Raw genomic sequence first — 20,302 nt, 5'->3', positions numbered from 1 at the left:
GTCTGTTTCTGTTTCATAGATAGGTTCATTTGTGCCACATTTTAGATTCCACATATAAGTGATATCATATGGTATTTGTCTTTATCTTTCTGACTTATGAAGTGCTTGACTTTTAATCCAAGATAGCAAACTAAGTACATATATTTACCAACTGTCCCTACTCCAAAAGCCCCGGCAAATGGTTAAGGCCACTGTTAGTCTATAAGTCACCTTTGTGTGAATTAGAAGAAAGACACCTCTTCTTTCAGGTAGAATGAGTGCATGGCTAGGACTTCAGACCCTCTTTGTCCACTTGGCTAGCCCTTTTGGGCAGAATTATAACCTGCACAGCAGTCTGCTGCAGCCCTGGAATAAGAGAATGACAAAACAAGGTAGGTGGCTGAAGAAAAGAAGAAAACTTGCTGGTTGTTATTTGGTAAGGGAAGGATATAAATAATCATCTTTTTCTCCATTTTTTTACTTGAGATATAATCCACATACTGTAAAATTCACCCTTTTAAATGTACAATTCAGTAGGTTTTAGTATATTTAACAAAGTTGTGCAACTGTCAGCACTGTCTAACGGGAACATTTCATCACCCCCCAAAAAAACTGTACTCATTAATAAATCATTCCTGATTTTCTCCCCACAACCCCAATCCCCTGGCAACTGCTAATTGTCTTTCTGTCACTATGGATTTGCCTATTCTGGACATTTCATATAAGTGGAATCATACAATATGAGGTCTTCTGTGACTGACTTTTCTCTTAGCATAATGCTTTTGAGGCTTATACTTGTAGTATTATCAGCACATCATTCCTTTTAATGGCTTAATAATATTCCATTGTATAGATAGACCACATTGTGTTTATGCATTTATCAATGGATAGACATTTGGATGGTTTCCACTTTTTGGCTACTATGAACAGTACTCCTATGAACATTGGTATACAAGTGGCTTGACTTTTTACAAGAAGCTTGTATCACTTCTATAACATTTTAAATAATTAAAAAGAAAAAAGTCACAATTTACATAAAAGTCCAAGGCTGTGATTTCTTTTTATTTTCTATTTTGTTTTTGTTTTTCCTCTTAGATTTAAGTATCCTTCCATTATTTGGTTGTACTGACTTTTGTTGCCCCTATATTATAATTGTCATGAATTTTGTGGTTTGTAAATGTTTTATTTGTTTTATACAACATTGCCTCTTTAAACACACTACATGATACATAGATTTAAAAATTGGGGGTGGGGGGAATGTCTAGTGATATTCTAGGATTAAATATAATAATTAAAAAATTATAGTGAGACTTTTGTTCTGTAGAACCAGACTAAACTTTGCCCTAAATGCTAATAATTTGATTTCTGTCATTAATAAATTATGCAAATCTAGGTCACTGCAATTCCATTTGGCAGGAGCACAGTTAAAGACGTCAACTAAATTTATCTTTTTAAAGCCCTGTACATGGAAGAATCAACTTCTTACTACCACAGGAATAAAATAATTCTTTAAAAATTCTGCATCCTAGGTGAAGGTATGCAGAAATTGACCTAAAAGAATTGATCTACTGAAATTTTACTGTGAGAATAAATGGGTAATTATAGGAGATTAAAATCAGAAAAATACTTTGGGGAGGAAAAAATATCCATGTGTCTATGTTACAGTGGTAGGAAGAGTGGCTGCCAGACATAATGTCAATAAACAAAGCCCTTTGGTAAAGCATACACATCTCCCAACTCTCTCCATACCTCCTCCCACTAGTGTACAAAAGTTTCTAAACATATAAATGCAATTCAGGATCAACCTACCAGTTACTTATTTAAAATGCAGTAAAAATGCAAAACAGAAGGAAGAAGTCTACGCCGGGCCAAAGTGTCATCCCCAGAAAGTGGCTCCAAATTTCCTGTCTTGGATGCATGAAAAATGCTCCTTTAGGTGTCAGTGCCAGGGCTGGCCAGCTAGAGACTGGCGAGAGAGCTGTGGGGATGGCCAGGGCAGCAAGAAGTCTGTTGCTATCTTAGTTCGCATCCTTATACCTTAAGACATTTCAGACGTAGGCACCTGAGTTCCTGAAAACCTCTTCTGTAAAAAGGAATAAGGGAAATTATATTACTGGAATATCACCGTGGAAACAAAATAGCTGAAATCACTCTAATAGAAAGCCCAGTTCCTCAGCCTTCTGCTCAAACTTCCCTGTCCTCAGTCTGCTCAAAAGAGAAATTGTGTATCAATAGTAGCAGTTCCTTGTATCAAGAGCAAAGTTGGCGCATGGGTCCAAATATTCAAAATAAAGTTATGTTCATAAAAACAGAAAGGCTTGTGGCTACGTAAGTAAGGCTCAGGTCAGTAGCTGAGCCTGAGAATTTACATAAATGATATTCATCAACTTTGTAGACATCATGAAGGATGAAAATACAACCTCTAAAGGTGACTGAATTTATGGCATTACTATTTTTTCAATAATAAAAATGTACGCCATATGTTAGGCATACCATCAGCCAGGGCTACAACAGCAAGTAAAAAAATCCCTGCCTTAGGGGCCGTATGGGAAATCTCTGTACCTTCCTGTTAATTTTGCTGTAAACCTAAGGCTGCTCTAAAATTATAAAGACTTGAAAAAAAAATGCTGCCTTCATGGAGTTCACATTCTAGTGTGGGGAGAGAAACAGTAAATAAATAAAAGTTTTAAAATATAATTTCAGGTAGTGATAAGTGGTAGGAAGAAAAATAAAACTCTTAAGAGAATAAAGAACAATAGTGATGGAGGACCTCTTGATGAACTGACATTTGAATTATTTACTTAATAGTAGGCTTGGGTTGCAAGTTAAACACTTGGCAATCAATCATTCAACAAACATTGTCCACTTATTTGGTTTCAGGCCTTGTAGGGCAACAGGTCATGGGTGTAAAAAGATCAATAAGGCCTGGCTTCTGCTGTCAAGGTGCTTACATCTTAGTAAGGGAAGATAGACACTTCATGGGCACACAAGCGTTGGGGTTTTCTGTTTTTTGTTTTGGAGGTTTTGTTGTTGTTAGCAACTGAAGTACCATAACTGCCTTTCCCCAGGTCCAAGCTCCTTGCCCATTACTCAGCCTGGACACGGCATCTATGTCCTCAGGTCGCTCAACTCCAGAGTGTGCAGATGGCGGTCCTTTGAGCAGTGAACGCGTTTTACAACTCGCCCATGATAGACGTTAAGAGTTGAAAAAATTTCAGCAGAGAAACTTTTCTGATCAATCCAAAATCTACCAGGGCAAATTGTTTGAACCAACTTTTAAACAGAAGACTTAAGGACAACATTTTAAAACAGTTTGAATTGTTTATGATGAAATTCATTTGGGGGATTTACAGAATTATACAGAAGAGGGAGGCAGGTGAATGTATAGGTGAAACAGGATTAGACATAGACTGAAACTGGGTTATGGGCACAAGGGGTATTCATTACAGTATTCTATCTACTTCTGTATGTGTCTAATGTTTTCCATCATGAAAAGGTTTTGTTTTTGTTTTAGTTTTATGTGACAAAGCCTAGGACCCATAAGTTCACATGCATATCATGAGAAAACCATTCTCATACAGATATCTGGGGTTCATAGCTATTTCAAAATCTACTTATTTGACTAGTGATTTTTTTCTTATAAGAAAGAGAGTAGCGTATCCATGTAGATTGATGACTAAATATGACACATATATGAAAAAAACCCCTCAATTTAGCATCCAAACTGTGTTTTTTTTTTTTTTTTTCTTTTTGCGGTATGCGGGCCTCTCACTGTTGTGGCCTCTCCCGTTGCGGAGCACAGGCTCCGGATGCGCAGGCCCAGCGGCCATGGCTCACGGGCCCAGCCGCTCCGCGGCATATGGGATCCTCCCAGACCGGGGCACGAACCCGTATCCCCTGCATCGGCAGGCGGACTCTCAACCACTGCGCCACCAGGGAGGCCCCAAACTGTGTTTTAATACATTAGTGAGTGACTTTCAGGAAAAAATATTCTCATTGCTTTCACATAGTTGATAAACAACATTTACTGAGTTCCTACTAGGAGCCTGACTTGGCATTTTCTCATGTTATCTCACTGATGAGATTATGAGAATATATTTCCATTTTATAGATGAGAGAACTAAGCCTCAGAGAGGGTGAGTCTCCTGCTCAAAGTCACAATAAGCAGAGATAAAAAATCAGGGCTCTTTCCATTCTATCGCTGCTTAATTAAAACCAAACTCTTGAAAAGAAAAGACAGATAGAAGGTAGGACAATTTTCCTGAACTGAAAACTCTGCCAGGCATACTCTTCTTCCTAATAGCTACCTCCTACCTCTTGATACTTACAAGCCAATCTGGTATGCAAAATACATCAATTTCTGAGGGAAAAAGTGAAGAAAAACTGATAAAGCAGGGAAAAACCTCTTTTTTAAATTTCCTGAATATCAAAAGTATTTTTGAACCTTTAAAAGATATTTTCAAACCATTAAAACTTTAAAATTTAAATAGTCTAATTCAAAACTATTGAAATTACCAAATGGAATTTCCTTGGAATTAAATATTATTATTAATTTCATAGGTGCTTACAGATTATGAGAAATAAAATATTTTCGAAAATAGGAGTCGTCTCATTCAATATTAAAGAAAAGCATATTACTGAAGAAATGGCCTTAAAATTATGTCTCTTTCCGTTCTTTCAAATTATCTAAAAGAAAACTCTAAGTTGGGGTATTAAGAGAAAATAAAATATGAATTGGCATATATCTTCCATGTTTTTTATTTTGAACCAATACATAGCTATATTACATTATAATCTAATGATTTGTGTATAATCAAGTATTTATTAAAATATTCCAGCAAATTTTTTTTTTTTATAGGCAATCACTCAAAACAGAAAGAGAATGTAAGTTAAGCAGAGATGTATAGTGAAAGGATCAGGCAATTGGAAATCAGAAGAAATGGGTTACAAGTCTGGCTTTGGTAATTAAGACCTTATAAAAATGAGCAAGTCATTTGGTGAGTGGCAAGATAAGACAGAATAGCAAGAGTAGGAGAAAAGGACCTTAATAAAATTCAAAGTATAATTGGGAGATTGCAGGTAACATTTCATAACTAGACTTAAAAATCATATGTGGGAACACAACAGAGTCATTCACAAAGTAGATGTGTGTGCGTGTGTGTGTGTGTGTGCGCACGCTTAACCTGTCCAACATGTTGAACTGGTTATCATTTTTTTTAAAATTTTAAATTAAGAGCATCTCAATCTCCTGAGAAGTTATGGTGTCTAGAGACTGAGAAATGGTATCTCAGAGGAGAAAATGTCAGAGCTATGACTGCGCACAGCTGCTGTAAATAAGTGACCCTCCCCCCGCCCCCACTGGATGACTGGAAATACAGCACATTAATTTTCCTAAACTCAATCTGCAAAATGGTTACATGTCATTCACTATTGATGCCAATGCTGTTTTGCTGAATGCTTTGAAAATAAAATTTTTGTCATGATTTAAAATGTTTCCCTTTAAAAATAATATACCAGTGTTTAAAAATACCTGAGGTCCGTCAGTAGGGCTAGTTTAAGTATAGTTGGAGTAAACTGGGAATCAATTCAGTTAAGGCCAACTCCCACTACTAGACCTGTACTTCCTTCCCAGTATAATAAACACAGTATGCAATTATGAACCTGGGAACAAAGTTCCCCTAGTTGGAAGAAAAGCAAATATGTCTGCAAATCTCAAATGAGATTAACAACTGAGCATTAACTGCAGAAAAATAAGTGCCTCAGGACCAAACCTCAATATTTGGAAGAAGCCCTTGTGGTTGGGGAAAAGTGAACCAAGGCACAATCTTTCATCTCTAGAAGCTAAATGTGGATGGAACTGCATGTGTGCACTGTTGCAGGGTGGAGACCATGTGCTATTTATCATATTGTCCCCAGGACTTAGCAGAGGGCCTGGCACAAAATAAGCACTCAGTAAATGTTTGTGGAATGAAAGAATTCTGCATTATAGTTTATACAGTGTTTCTCCAGCTTTTGAAAATGCGGCCCCACAGTAAGAAATACATTTTACACCAACTCCTGGTACATACAAATACACACACACGCACACACATAACACAAAAGTTATGAAGCAACACTTTAGGGGAAGAATTCTGATAGTTTCTGTTCTCTTGTGTTCTGTATTATTTGACTTATAAAAAAAAATTTGGTTATGACCCAGTAAACTGATTTCATAATCCACTAATAAATCAAGACCAGTAGTTTAAAAAATAGATTTATGCTATTTCTATTTCTATTGCTTAACTTCTTACATTTTTAGGCTTTACTAACTATAGATCACTTTTTAAAATGACAATTTTTATTGCTGTATAGTTAGTTTACACTGTTGTGTTAGTTTCAAGTGTATAGCAAAGTATTCGGTTATACATTTATATATTCTTTTTCAGATTCTTTTCCATTATAGGTTATTACAAGATATTGAGTATAGTTCCCTGTGCTATACAGTAGGTCCTTGTTGTTTACCTATTTTATATATAGTAGAAAATCGCTTTTTTTTTTAATCTGGAAGAAAGTTTAGAAAGTATTCAGATCAACTCTAAAATGTTGCACCAGTTATAAGCTCACTGTGGTGGGATTCCATTTAGTCAATATTGTTGAATTATGACTATTTCTCCATGAAAAGCAGATTGGCCCTACCTCACACCATATACAAAATTTAACTCAAAATAGATCATAGACCTAAATGTAAGAGCTAGACCTATAAATTTGGGGCCACCAGAGGTGGGAGGAAGGAGAATTAAAGGAGGGTGGTCAAAAGTTACAAACTTCCAGTTATAAAATAACTTAGTACTAGAGATGATGGATTTTCACTAAACTGATTGTGATAATCATTTCATGATGCATGTAAGTCAAATCATTATACTGTACACCTTACACAGTGCTGTATGTCAATTATATCTCAATAAAACTGGAAGAAAAATAATTTAGTACTAGAGATATAATACACAACATGATAACTATAGTTAACACTGCTGTATGATATATAGGAAAGGCGTTAAGGATTAAAGCCTAAGAGTTCTCATCACAAGGAGAAAAAATTTTTTTCTCTTCTTTTTGTTGTATCTATAAGAGATGATGAATGTTAACTAAATGTATTGTGGTAATCATTTCACAAACCATCATGCTGTACACTTTAAAATTATACAGTGATATATGTCAATTATTTCTCAATAAAAGTGGGGGAAAAACTGTCAAACTAAAAATCATTGGATTGTACATTTAAAATGTACTGTATTTAGGGACTTCCCTGGCTGCCAGTGCAGGGCACACGGGTTTGAGCCCTGGTCTGGGAAAATACCACATGCCATGGAGCAGCTAAAGCCGTGCGCCACAACTACCGAGCCTGCGCTCTAGAGCCCGCGAGCCACAGCTACTGAGCCCACGCACCTAGAGCGCAAGCTCTGCAACAAGAGAAGCCACTGCAATGAGAATCCCACGCATTGCAAGGAAGAGTGGCCCCTGCTCACCGCAACTAGAGAAAGCCCACATGCAGCAATGAAGACCCAACGTGGCCAAAAAAAAAAATATATATATATATATATATATATATATATATATATAAATTTATTTTTTAAAAAAAAGAAGAAGAAGAAGTGGGATGCATGCAGCACTTCTATGCTGGAGTGTAGAATGATAAGTCGTGTCAATCCGACTACCTAAATGGCAGGCAAGGAAATGGTGTTTTTCAGTGATAAATAAAATGGTCCTCTTTGAAGTCCCTATTCAGCTGTGGCTCTTAACTTCCTATTTTATGGGACAGGTGGAGGGCATGAATCTATTGAATTAAGCTCTGAACCTTCTCCGAGGTGATAACCATCCTCATAATGTTTTACTTTAAACTGCAAACAAGGACCAGCTGCTGCGTAGAGGAAAAAGAACTAGCCATCCCCAACCAATTAAGACGCTAAAGGACTGGAGCAAGTAATCCTGGGCAAGTAATTGATAAGCTTCTTAAAATCACAGTTTTTATGCACCTTTGCTCCCCAAGGACTGCCAGGCCCAGAACAGGATGTTCAGTAAATGGGATTGGAAAAAGGTAAGGAAAGTCAGGCCTCAAATCCAGAAGACTAGGGGGCTTTCTGGCTGGGCATCTATCAACCCCCTTTGGACGGGTCACGATAAAGGGAGCGGCAGGAAACGAAGCTGCCCAGAGTCCACCTGGTCCATGCACGAGGAAGCTCGACCCCAAACTGCTCCTCAAACTGCAAACTTAAGATTCCCATGCCCCACGTCCCGCCCCAGCCTCGCACCATATGACCGGGTCCCTCAGCGTAAAAAACACTGCTGAAGAAGTTTAAAAATTCTGTCAGAGGTTAAGGAATACTTTAAATTTTTGCAATTAAAACTTTGTCGCTCTAAGTGAATAATGAATACCAGTGGGAAGTACAAATGCGAAAGGGGGGGAGCAGAAAGTGTGCAGCACCATTGGGTATGGGATAAAAACCAGGTGATCCTAAATATGCTCTTCTTTCTTTTTCTTTTTTCTTTTTTTTTTTTTTTTAAGAATGTCATCGAAAAGAACTTGAGGAAAATAAAAAAACAAAACACCCGCGGACCACTGTGCGAAGGCGAGACCCGCGGGCCTGGAGAGGCAGGGCAGCTCCGGAACTCCACACCTCGGCTCTCCCCGACGTGACCGTGGGCATCTTCCTGGGCTCCGGCCGGTCCCTCCTCAGGGAAAATGGGACCATTTCTGGGTCGCCTCCCAGCGGCGGCTGTGAGGAACAAGCGAGGCCGGGCGCAGAGTAGGCGATTCAAGGAAGGTGGGCGCGGCGAGCAGGAGTCCTACTGTGCGCGGGGCGGCGGCGCCCCGGCCGCTCCCCTCCCCCGCGAACGCCCGCCCGCCCCGCGCCCCCGCCCCCGCCCGCCCCCGGCCCGGCCTGGCTCAACGGCTGCAGGCGGGGCCGACCGCACTCGGAGCCCGAGCCGGAGCCGCCGCCTGGGGTGCTGGGTCGGCCACCCGGACACCGGAGCGGACCGCCAGGCCACCGCCGCAGGTCAGAGTCGGGCTGCCAGGGGCGCTCGGGGCAGCGGCGCCGGGCGAGTGCCCGTGGGCGGAGGGGCTCGCCGAGGGGCGCGGGGCCGCGGAGGGACTCGCGCTGAGGCGCGCTCCGGGGGGCAGGGGCCGACGGGCTCTCGGACGGAGGGGCCCCGGGCGGTCGGGTCGTGGTCCGAGGGCACCGGGGCTGACAGGTCCCGGCCGAGGGTCGCGCCCTGAGGAGACTTCCCGGCGCAGGGCTAATACACAGGCGGCGGAGGGCACGGGCTGCGCGCGAGGCGCGCGGGGGAGAGCGGCGGTCCACGCACCGGCGACGGAAGCCCGTGCGCCCCGCGCGGCCGGGACGGGCCCCTCGGCGCGCGCCTGACCGGGAGTCTGAGAGAACCCGGGTCTCCAAGCCCCGGCGAAGGTGCGCAGGGTCCGAGAGCTGCTCCCGGGGTACTTCGGGGCCGGGCACGGGATCCCGTGCGGGTGCGTCCCGCGGCGACGGAGTCCGGCTCCAGCACCCAGACAGTGACCATTGCGGAGTCGTGATGACAGTTAAGCTAGGGGCGCACTTGGGGGTCACCTAGCCTCGGTGCCCTTAAGCACTTTGCTGGCGGTGAGCCGAGTGGAAGGGCCGGGGATGGGGGCTGGCTTGCTGGGGGGCAGGGGATGGAGAGCGCGGCCCCCTCCCACCCCCGCAGTGGTCGGGAAGATGGCCTGCCGGCGCCTTGGTTCCTCCACGTGCCAGGCTCGACTCCTGCTCTTCGGAGCCTGACTGGGGTAGGTGGAGGTAGGGCAGCTTAACCGAAGTCTCTGGTCCCTCGGTGTAAGGGGTGGAAAGTGGGTGTGTATTTGTGGTACTTTCTGTCTCGGTATTTGGGGAGGAGCCTGAGGTAAGGAGGCAGAAACTGGGAGTAACCTATCTGCTGGTTTTATATAAGGTCACTTGTTAGGTAAAGAAGGGGCCTTTACCTCTGCTGGTGATCAGAAGGCTGCGTTTCTAAATTCTTCTTAACTCCCATTGCTTAGGTGAGTCGGCTTACTGTAACTGCACTTTGTTGAAATGTGTTGGTGATGCGTCCAGAATTTGCAAGATGATGATCATGGTGATCGTGGTGATGATATTATATCGTTATTATTTTGTTGTGCTCTTGTTTTACCGCGAGAATTTAATTCACTTGGGTCTGAGAATAATGGTTGGGAAAATAGTGTCAATTATTTTAGGAAGCATAAAGTAAAAAAAAAAAAAAACTAGTCTGTCATGAAGAAGCTGAAGTTTTCTTCTTTTCCTTTCAAAATTGGGGTCAAAATGTAAAATTAATTTGTATAGATCATCGTCTGAAAGCAAAACCAGGCAAGATGACTAACTGAGCTGTATGAAAAACTCGATTTTAAAGTACATTATTTTCATGTTAACTGTTTTTATCACTCATGAAACAAATTGTAACTGGAGTTATTGAGAGAGCAATGACTAACACCCTTTAGAAGGAGCTGGGCAGATCGTGGACAGATCCCAGGTATTCGGTGGCAGTCTTCTTGTTCATAGCTAAGTGATCAATCGCTGACTGAAAACAGGACCTCCTGATGGTCTAGATGATTTAGAAAACCCTTTTGGAATAGAGACTGACATAGGCACTCACTGCAGCTTCTTTCTAAAGAAATACCTTCCACTCCTATGAAAGTTCTGTAGAAAATACTCAGAGATGCTACCAGTTAGCTTTTGCAGTGATATTTCAAAAGATCTTTTTCAAGTTTGAAAACAATTTTTGTGTTGTCTGTTTTCAATCAGATTCACTCTGAAGTTAATACGGCACCATAGTATTCTTTAATATACAAAATTGTAAAATGAATGCTGTTAGCTAAAAAGGGAGGTTTGTTACAAAAGCATCCATCTTTGTCTTAATGTGTACTTCTCATCATTCTCCTTTATTTAAATTATAATGATATTTGACACTTCACTTGGTGATGATTATATCTTAAATTTAAAGGTTTTAGAATCAATTAGTGACCGACTGCTCAATCTTTTGCAAATCAGTGGAAGGGGGGAAAAACCTGGTGATTTAATTTTTAAATCAGAACTTTTTCGTGTTTAAAAGTTTGTTTCTTGCTTTTATGATAACTGCTATGAAAACATGGCATCAGTGAAGTATAAAGTTTTGGAGAATTCCAGGCCAAGTTTTTTGGGCACTTTTTTTCATTCTTTTAAATTTAAAAGAATATAATTTCTTTTTTAAATTAAAACTAAAATATCCACCAGCGTCATATTCTTTATTAAACATAGAATACCTTGAAAATAGTTTTGCAATTGGCATTTTTAATAATTAAATACACTATTTTCTTTGAAGGGACTAGTTTCCTTACTGTTCGTTTCTTTGTATATTTTTCAGAACTACATTTTGAAAACCATTAAATTGTAATTTTTTAAAAAATCACAATATTAATTCCAAAATCCCTGTGACATTAAAGTTGTATTGTTCCTGTGTATTAAAATTTATACAGGGAATAAAAGTATGACTTTAGGATTATGCATTAGAAATAATACATTACTGATCACAGCTAATTGCTCTTAGTAAGTTATATGACTATAAACAAATGCTTCTTTTTCTCTTCTGTAATTCTCTGAAAATAAGGATGTTTGCCACTAACCCTAATTATCAAGATCATTATGTATTCGAAAGCTGTGTGAGTGGCACAGCTGTGGAAACATACACAAGTATTAATAATACATTTCATTTAGTTTTCAAATTGTGAAATGGTTTTTAATAACGGGAGACTTTCATGAAAACAATATTAAAATAATACTTTACAAATGTTTTATATATCCTGGTCTATTACTTTCTCTTCTTTCATAGGATTTATATATGCCCGATGGGTAAGACAGAAAATGTTGGTCATTCTAATTTGTGGGTGTTCTGCTGAATTCACTGTCACTTGAACTTGGAAATATAATAATGCCATAAGGTGTGGCATATATACCGGAAGAATTTTTTGGTCTCGTAGGATTCCACTAAATAAATATCAGCTGTAGAGGATTTTTTTTTAATCACTAATCAAGAAAACTTGTTATAAGTCACCAGCCTATAGGCGTAAACATATGCCCCCTGACGCCTTCAAAATTGTCAAACTGAACTTCTAACTTGCTTTTCTTATTTTTCCTAACAGATCTCCTCATGAGGGTAGCTGACCTCTCTTAAGGCCCTGTCCCTTTCTCTCTTAAGGCCTAAAAGCAACAAAAAGGGCAGCGACTTAAAATGCTTATTACAAAGGTCCTTTGAAACCGATCTAATTTGACTCCACAAAAGTACAGTAAGATCTGTAAATAACCACCTTGCTAGCATAGATAGCCCCAGTGTATCAACATTCAGTTAGCTTCATAGCTTTCTAGATAAAATTTTCAAATTGAAGATTATTTGTAACCTTCCTCGGCTTTGTCGTTTACTATTTGTATTGTATCACAATACAGAGGTAGGCTTGGGGGAGTTATATGGCATATCTTTTGAAGCTTATTTAATAAAAATGTCATATTTTAATTTTTATTTACCTACAATACTTAAGTAGGCTCTTGAAAGGAAATCAGCTCAAATAAAATAGACCGTATTTGGGGGAAAACTTTTGGAGATGTTAAGACACCAGCTATCCCCGATAATAGTATATACTTAAATTATTTTTTTATTTTAAAAAACAGGTTTATATATTCTTCATATTTTTCTTCAACAGTCAATGCAACCTATGTTTTAATAACAAATATTTAACTCAGAATGTGAATGTTTACATTTTTAACCATTTTAATTATTATAGTGAGGCAAGTCACATCCATTCTAAATCTCCATTTCCTAATCAATGAAATGGGAAAAGTATTGCAATTATTGTTCTGTGCTCTTTTTTTTGTATGATTTTAAGACTTTATCAGCAAACCCGTGTATCTTAAATGATATGACCTTGGCCCTGAATTTAATTGAGCTAATACTTTTCCAACTATTTAGTTCACCTTAGTATTAATTTTGAGATTATTGTTAAGAATGAACTGAAGATAATGCTTGCCATGTGGTGATCAATTTATAAAATGTTTCTGAAATGAGAAATTTCATCATTATTCAGTTTAAAACTGTATTTCCTATTCTCTGGTGACTTCAGACAAAAATCAGCCTAGGAATTATTTTTGTTTTACTGATAATATCTCTGTGAGTCCTGTGTAGACACAGTGTATATCCTTTCGTGTCACTTTCTATGTCTAATGCATTTAGAAGGTGCAGGCTGTGCTTTTATTTGATAAAGTTCTATTCTTTACATATTTTTATGGTGCACCCTGTGAATACTTAATGTGTGTGTTTGTTTTTTAGTGAGGCCTATGATCCTTCAGATCAAAAGACGTTTTAGTATCACAGCTTAAAGACTACATAGTGACTGTGCTTGTCATAAAACTTGGGGCTCTTTCTAAGAAGCTGCAGCCAAAAAGTAGACTTTTAGTGGCTTGAAAAGTGAATCTGCCTCCTAGGAACCCAACAGTTTACTAGTAGGGTCTCACTGGAAAAGCATATAATTAACTGTGCATCATCCAAATAATAAATTTTAAATTCTCCTTATGGATTGTTAGATAATTCATTTTATTGTCTCCTTTGCAAGCAAGTAAGGGCCTTGGTTCCAGGCCTGAACCCCTCACCCTGTTCCCTGAGTATGCAGTTAGGTCCCCAAGTGGGGACCTAACTCAAAGGATGGGGGAGCAGAGGTCAAAGAAAGGCTTAGGCCAGTGCCTGTAGATGAATGTTCCATGTTTTCAGTGGCTTCCCCTATGCGGGTGGGGAGTGGGGAGCAGCCCTAATTTCCACTCTCTTCACGTTCTAGTTTGGCTTTCTCAGAGCCATTGCTATACCTTCAGCTATTCCAGTGACCAGGCCATTCTCAACTTGAAAATCTTTGGAGGGACGGGGTGCAATGAGATTGTTTTCTCTACTGTGATTTCTCAGATATAAAGGAAAGAAATGAAGTCATCAATTCATGTACCATGAATCATTTGCAATAGAGATTTAAAACCTTACAGGGAGGATTTACACTCAATCCTGTAATAGTTCAGTTCAATTTGCTTCAGTGTCTTGTTTAAGAAACATTTTTCTTCCACTTCACTGGTTTTTAGAAAATAAATTCATTGCTAGTTTTAACTGATTTTTTAAGGAGCACTTTAATTTGTGGACTCATCCAGGAGAATTGTAATATGTGGATAAGCCTCTCTGAGACAGATTTCCTGACCTTCTGGGAAGAATTCAGATTAGCGCAGAGCTGGGGTGAGAAGTCTGCACAGTTTACCACAGTTAAGGAGAAGGTAGATAGGAGGGAGAAAAGTAGGGAAATACCCTGAGTGGGAGTGTAAGAGATCTGCGTGTGCTCACTTCCCACACGCTGCGGGATGCACAGTAACTGTACAGACACCTGAATGAAAGGGTTGGTTTCAAAGAATTTACCCTGCCCCTTGGTGACATCATAGACTTTTAGGACAGCTTTAAATTCTGAAGTTGCCACTTAGCACTGTTTCTCTCTTGGGCTCTATAAGTTGCTCCAGGAGAGAATCTGGGAAAGTGAGTGCAAAGAGGATATTCTTATCCTGCGTGTTTAAGGAGTAACAACTATTCCTTTACAGTGAAGGCAATGGGGAAACATACCTATCAGACTGCCAGGGGCAACGATGAGGTGCTGGAAAGAACTCCTTAACCTTGACCCCACCCCACTGGCCGTCATTTTGCCGCCAACACCATCTGTGTGTGTCCTTTGAAAGTTTGGAGTCCACTTGCAAAATGCCAGTATTTTCAGCAGGGTTAATTCTTTAAGACATCCTCAGCAAAAATTTGGAAAGGTTAGTTCCTGGTTTGCTTGCTACCTGCAAACAAGGCTTTTAAGGAATAGTAAACACACTTGGAATTTGAAAGAGGGGATCAGGAGAAGGAAAAATAAAATTAAAGTGATTCATGTCCCCAGTTCTCCATAAACCAACCTTCATGAAACCAAATATGAAAATAGCCACTTGAAATAGCCGTGATAGGAAGGGATACGTTCTCCCACACATGCATTTGTTTTTCTCTTAAAAATCAACACACGAGAATTCCCTGGTGGTCCAGTGGTTAGCACTCTGTGCTCTCACTGCCAGTGGGCCCAGGTTCGATCCCTGGCTGGGGAACTAAAATCCCACAAGCTGTGTGGTGCGGGGAAAAAAAAAAAAAAAAATCAACATGCATTGTAATTCTTCCTTGAACCATTTTTTTTTTCCTTCAGAAAAACAAATTGTCATTCCTAAATGTCAGTTTACCCAAGAAATCTTAACAAATTTAAGGCCAGGAGTTAGTAGTTGGTTAATGTAATTAGATATCTGAATATTACCTCTCGCTATGTCTTTTCTCTGTGACGTTAAACAAATTATGTGATCTCTTCATGAGTTCTTCCAGACTTTTAAAGTAGCTTTCTAATAGATTGAAATGAGAGGAGTCTTTCAATCATGTCATAAACAATATGCCAAAGACATACAAATAATGCCTAATACTTTGGCAGATCCACAGATCACAAAGTTTTATACCTACTTTATTTTGCCTTTTATTTTTTTGCCAAAAATAGTCATGGGAAGCCAACGTGTATCTGATAGAAATAGAAGCTTAGCAGCCACCTCAGAAGCAAGTTCATTAATACTGTGAATCAGCTGATAGGCAGTGTTTAACAAGTATAGGCCACCCTCATGGGTATGACTAAGCATATTGCTTACTTGTCATTCACTTTTCCACAGTGTTACTGAAGTCTGAATCTAAATCAGAGAATCCCCAAGTGTTACTGTACTCAATGTTCTTCTTTTCTGTCAGTTGATAATTACCTGGGTTTTGTAAACAATGTTTTGATTGTGTATGGACAAGTACTTATAGAAAATCTTTCTCTTTTTTGTATGGTGGATGGAGTTATGAAAGAGAACAAACACATGAATGGTATATATATATAAATGAAGAAGATACTGTAACAAATTATTTGCATATGTTAGTAAAATCCAGAAGAGTGAAGAAAACACTCAGGCATTTGCCATTGTAGGATTACTACATGTTTTCCTAAAGCATTTGGAACTAATTAGAAATACCCTGGCTTTATTTTTTTTTTTATTTTTTTATTTTTTTTTGTGGTATGCGGGCCTCTCACTGTTGTGGCCTCCCCCGTTGCGGAGCACAGGCTCCGGATGCGCAGGCCCAGAGGCCATGGCTCACGGGCCCAGCCGCTCCGCGGCATATGGGATCCTCCTAGACCGGGGCACGAACCCGTATCCCCTGCATCGGCAGGCGGACTCCCAACCACTGCGCCACCAGGGAGGCCCACCCTGGCTTTATTTAAAGGCAATATAATATATTTTTAAACTTTATTTTCAACAAGATCCAAATTTGTTGACTTTTAGGACTAGAGCAGTGCAATGTCTACAAAAACATAGACTATTAATTTCTTGAAGCAGGTACTAACTGGTTTTATTCATTTTTGTATCTCCAGCACATAGCATGGTACTTATTAGGTACTTAATACATGATTTTAAAAGAATAAAGAAATAATCTAAAGTGTGGTCCTTGGACCAGCAGCCTCAGCATCATCTGGGAACTTGGTAGAAATGCAAATTCTCGGGCCCCACCCCAGACCTACTGAATCAGAGACTCTGGGGATGGGGCCCAGTAATCTGTCCTTTAACAAGCCCTTCAGGGGATTCTTCTGTGTAGTGTTTGGAAACCTTTCACTCCAGATGATCCCTGCATCCCATCTGAGAGCCTAGAGCCCAATGCTCTGCGCAGTTAATTTGGATTATTTTTAGTAGGCCTTACTTTTGCCTATAGTTAAGTCCCTTGCCATATTATCCTATTGGTAGAATCTCTTGAGGTCATCCTGTAAAATTACCTCTGTTGGTTTGGCATTTTATTACTTAGAAAAGCTCAGTCTTATTTTCAATAAGCTTGTGTCAGTAGAGGCTCCCCGTCTCCCGTCTTAGTCCAAGCATCACTGGTTCCTCTTACCTTAGAATGGTTGCCAGGAATCCTGAGTCTCCAAGTTCAAAGACTGGATTTTATAAAATCTCTGAGGATGATATGGCCCTAGAGGACCCACATTAAACAGACTTACAAGATATGGATTTGTAAACTTCAGTTCCAGTTTAATAACAGTAGAAAATGTGCCAGTCCTAGTGATTGTTGATGACAGTTTTTTTTAAATCCTAAAATTCTGTAATTCAGGAATTGAAGAAACTTGTACTCTTATGTGTGGCTGATGTCACTGTCACTTAGTTCCGCCTGCTAAAAAAGCAATCGGGCAATATATTGCACCCTCTGCTGCTATACCCTCACTTCTGAGATTTTTTTCCAAAGAAATGTAGGACATAGGACAAGCCACATACACAAAGATCTTCATGCGAACATTGTTATAGGAACCAATATTTGGAAATAACTATTCAACAGCAGGGGAATGGTTAAGTAGATGATGGTGTAATCACTAGGTGGAATGTTATGTAATTATCAGTGACAAATTAGAAAACTAGAGCAAACCCGAAAAATATTTTTTAAAAAGTAACATAAAGAATGTATGTGCACCATTGATTGCAACCTTATATAAACATGTATATATGAAGTCTGGAAGGGACTATACAAAAATTATGACAGTTGTATTTAAATAGTGAGGTATGGAGGGCTTTTTGTTTTTATATTTTTCTCCTTTCCAAAGTTTAGCCAGTAATATAAAATTACGTCTATAATTAAAAGCCTACATTTATTGCTTTTTTTAAATATGTTTATGACGCTGATCAGTAAAGATCAAGCAAAAAGTAAATTAAACATTGAGAACCCCTCTAGCTTTTTTATTCCTTTAAAGCCATCGACGGTAATGTGAGACACTACACGAATTCATTGCTGTTATACCCAGTTTTATTTCATACATAATTTTACTTCATATATTGGGCTTCTCTGTACTCTGCTGGACTAGCCTGTATTTGGGCGGAAAAAATATCCGATCTTTGTTACAGCCTCTTAATTTTCTCAGCCGTACATAAGGTTTGATTTTGTTGATTTCTTTGGGCCTGTGCACTCTTTGATCTTTAGCATACACCAACAACCAAGCTTTTTTTTTAACAGTGGTTTCCAGCGCTATTTTATTTTCAAGCTCCCCCTTTTAAGTCTTTTTCTAAAAAATATATATATCTATTATGGGTTTTTCTTCCCCTAAAATTAAATAACCTCAGGATAGAGTTATTTGTCTTCTAACTCTTGACAGAATACTGAACTTATAACCATAAATAGCTGATGGAGAAGCACATGAAGGTAAACTTCTACTACAAATGGTCATTATGAGACCTTGATGTAATTTGTGATAATAATTTTTAAAATAACAAGAGCTTTAAAATAGCAAATGAGTGGAGGTTTCCCAAAATCTTGTCAGACCTCTGAGTGAACACTGTAAAAGATATATATATACACACAAACACACACATATGCAGCAATATATATGTGTGTGTGTGTGTGTATATACAATACACATACACAGAGCAATATCCTTTGAATTAATTAATTTTTCCTTTTTTCTGTTGCATTGTTCTAGAAATCCCAAAAGGAATATTAAGTAGTTTTGCCTTTGACCCAGATTACAGGTTACATTTTTCTTGTCACTTTCTTTGGAACTTCTTTTGAGAAATTTATATCAGTCTGATGTCTTTGCAATAGTCTTTATCTAAATGAAAACAAAGTTTTAAAAGCTTTTTAGAAACTTTATATCAGGGATACTAAGTAATATTTCTCTTTTCTTTCGCCTCCCCCCCACCCCTCCCTGCCCCTACCATTTCTGATGATTTAATTCTCAATACAGCCCAAGGCAAACCTCAGCTAACAAAAGTCAGTTTATGGCTCTCAGAATTGTGGGTAACACAAACTTGGCGATGATACCCCCCCAGAGCAAATCTACTGAGAAGAACCTCCTTTTTAATGAAGACTTACTTCTTCAACAAAAATCTATTGAGCTCCTACTTTGTGCCAGAGAGCTGTTTTAGAGAAGGAGGATAAAGCAATGAACAAGACAGACAAGTACATCCCTCCTGACGTTCATGAGTATTGTTATCTAGATTTAACAAGGATGTTAATGGGCAAGATGGTGAGTAAGAGTAGACAATAGCCTAATCCCTGCCTTGTGACCCAGCGGCGTTGCCGGGCCAGCCTGGAGCCAGGTGACTGTCTTTCAGTTACGTGTGAAGTAGGGAAAAACCTGTGTCCTTGAATATTTTTCCTAAATCTCTTATTATTACATATTTTAGGTTATATGTATGTAGTATGTATCACACATAATGTATAATGTATTTACTATATTACTTTATTTCTCAGTAATAAAGTTTATTAGCAAAAGATGTAGGAATGCATCTTTTGTTAATAAGCTATTAACTATTCTTGAAAATCCAAATGATAGGGTACTTACTCGGTTGCAGAAGGGTTACTTATTTTATAATATTCTCAATATGGATATATTTAAGTGGTTAACTATCCATGTGAATATAGTTCATATCTTTATTTACAAAAAAAGTTATTTACATGTAACAAAAATGTAAAACAAATTTCACTGGGACTATCCCATTAAAATGAAAAAAAACACACAACTTTTTTTCCCTGGGAAATAAAGTTAGCTACTTACCTTTAAAAGCATATTTAGAACTTTTACATATTTGGAATATAATATTTGAGTAAAAGGAGACCCAGATCTTATTTCAAATGACTATCCTTTGGTCAATTTAAGTATTATAGCTATTTCCAACTTCAATATTCACAATCCAGTTGTCTGACTACCATTTCAGTTGTTTCTAAATTCGCAGAAAATATATTACTGACCACTTAGAGATAAATCCTGAACAACATGAAACTTTTGGGAAAAAATGATAAGGAAAATAGATTTTGAAGGAATTTATATGAAGTTAAAAAGAATTAATTTTTTCATATATAGACATGGAATATTAGAGTGCATCTCAATGCAGATGTAACCAAAACCTTCAAATTTTACAGATTTGACCATGGTTTATTCAAAATCCATAAACATTTATCACATGACTGCTTGCTTTTCAGCACCAAATATCCTTATATAGGAAACAAAATCTGCCCACCTGGTGACACGGCCTTATAGATGGTGGGACAGGTGCTTTCCAGACCGGGTAGGAGAACCAGCAGCTAGCACTAGGCAGGCAAATAACCACACAGTGAAAGCTCAGAAAATAATTAAGTGATGGAACACAGCATATTGGCATGATTGTGTCTTTAGGCCATATCACGATTCATGTGTATT

At 38.8% G+C, this 20,302-nt stretch overlaps 1 protein-coding gene across 1 annotated transcript in view; it reads left to right on the top strand.

The window, feature by feature from the left end:
* Positions 1-8,931: 8,931 nt before the first annotated feature.
* Positions 8,932-20,302, top strand: part of PPARG (peroxisome proliferator activated receptor gamma) — a 131,969-nt gene continuing 120,598 nt past the window's right edge. Inside the window, exon 1 of the mRNA XM_082639406.1 lies at positions 8,932-9,014. The gene's annotated coding sequence lies outside the window, so the exon portion shown is untranslated. The remainder of the gene's footprint in view (positions 9,015-20,302) is intronic.

This window comes from Mesoplodon mirus (genome assembly GCF_964341445.2).
Source record: "Mesoplodon mirus genome assembly, chromosome: 12".
NCBI lineage: Eukaryota > Metazoa > Chordata > Mammalia > Artiodactyla > Ziphiidae > Mesoplodon > Mesoplodon mirus.
Note: the sequence above shows the minus strand (reverse complement) of the source record. Positions and strands in the feature narration are given on the sequence as shown.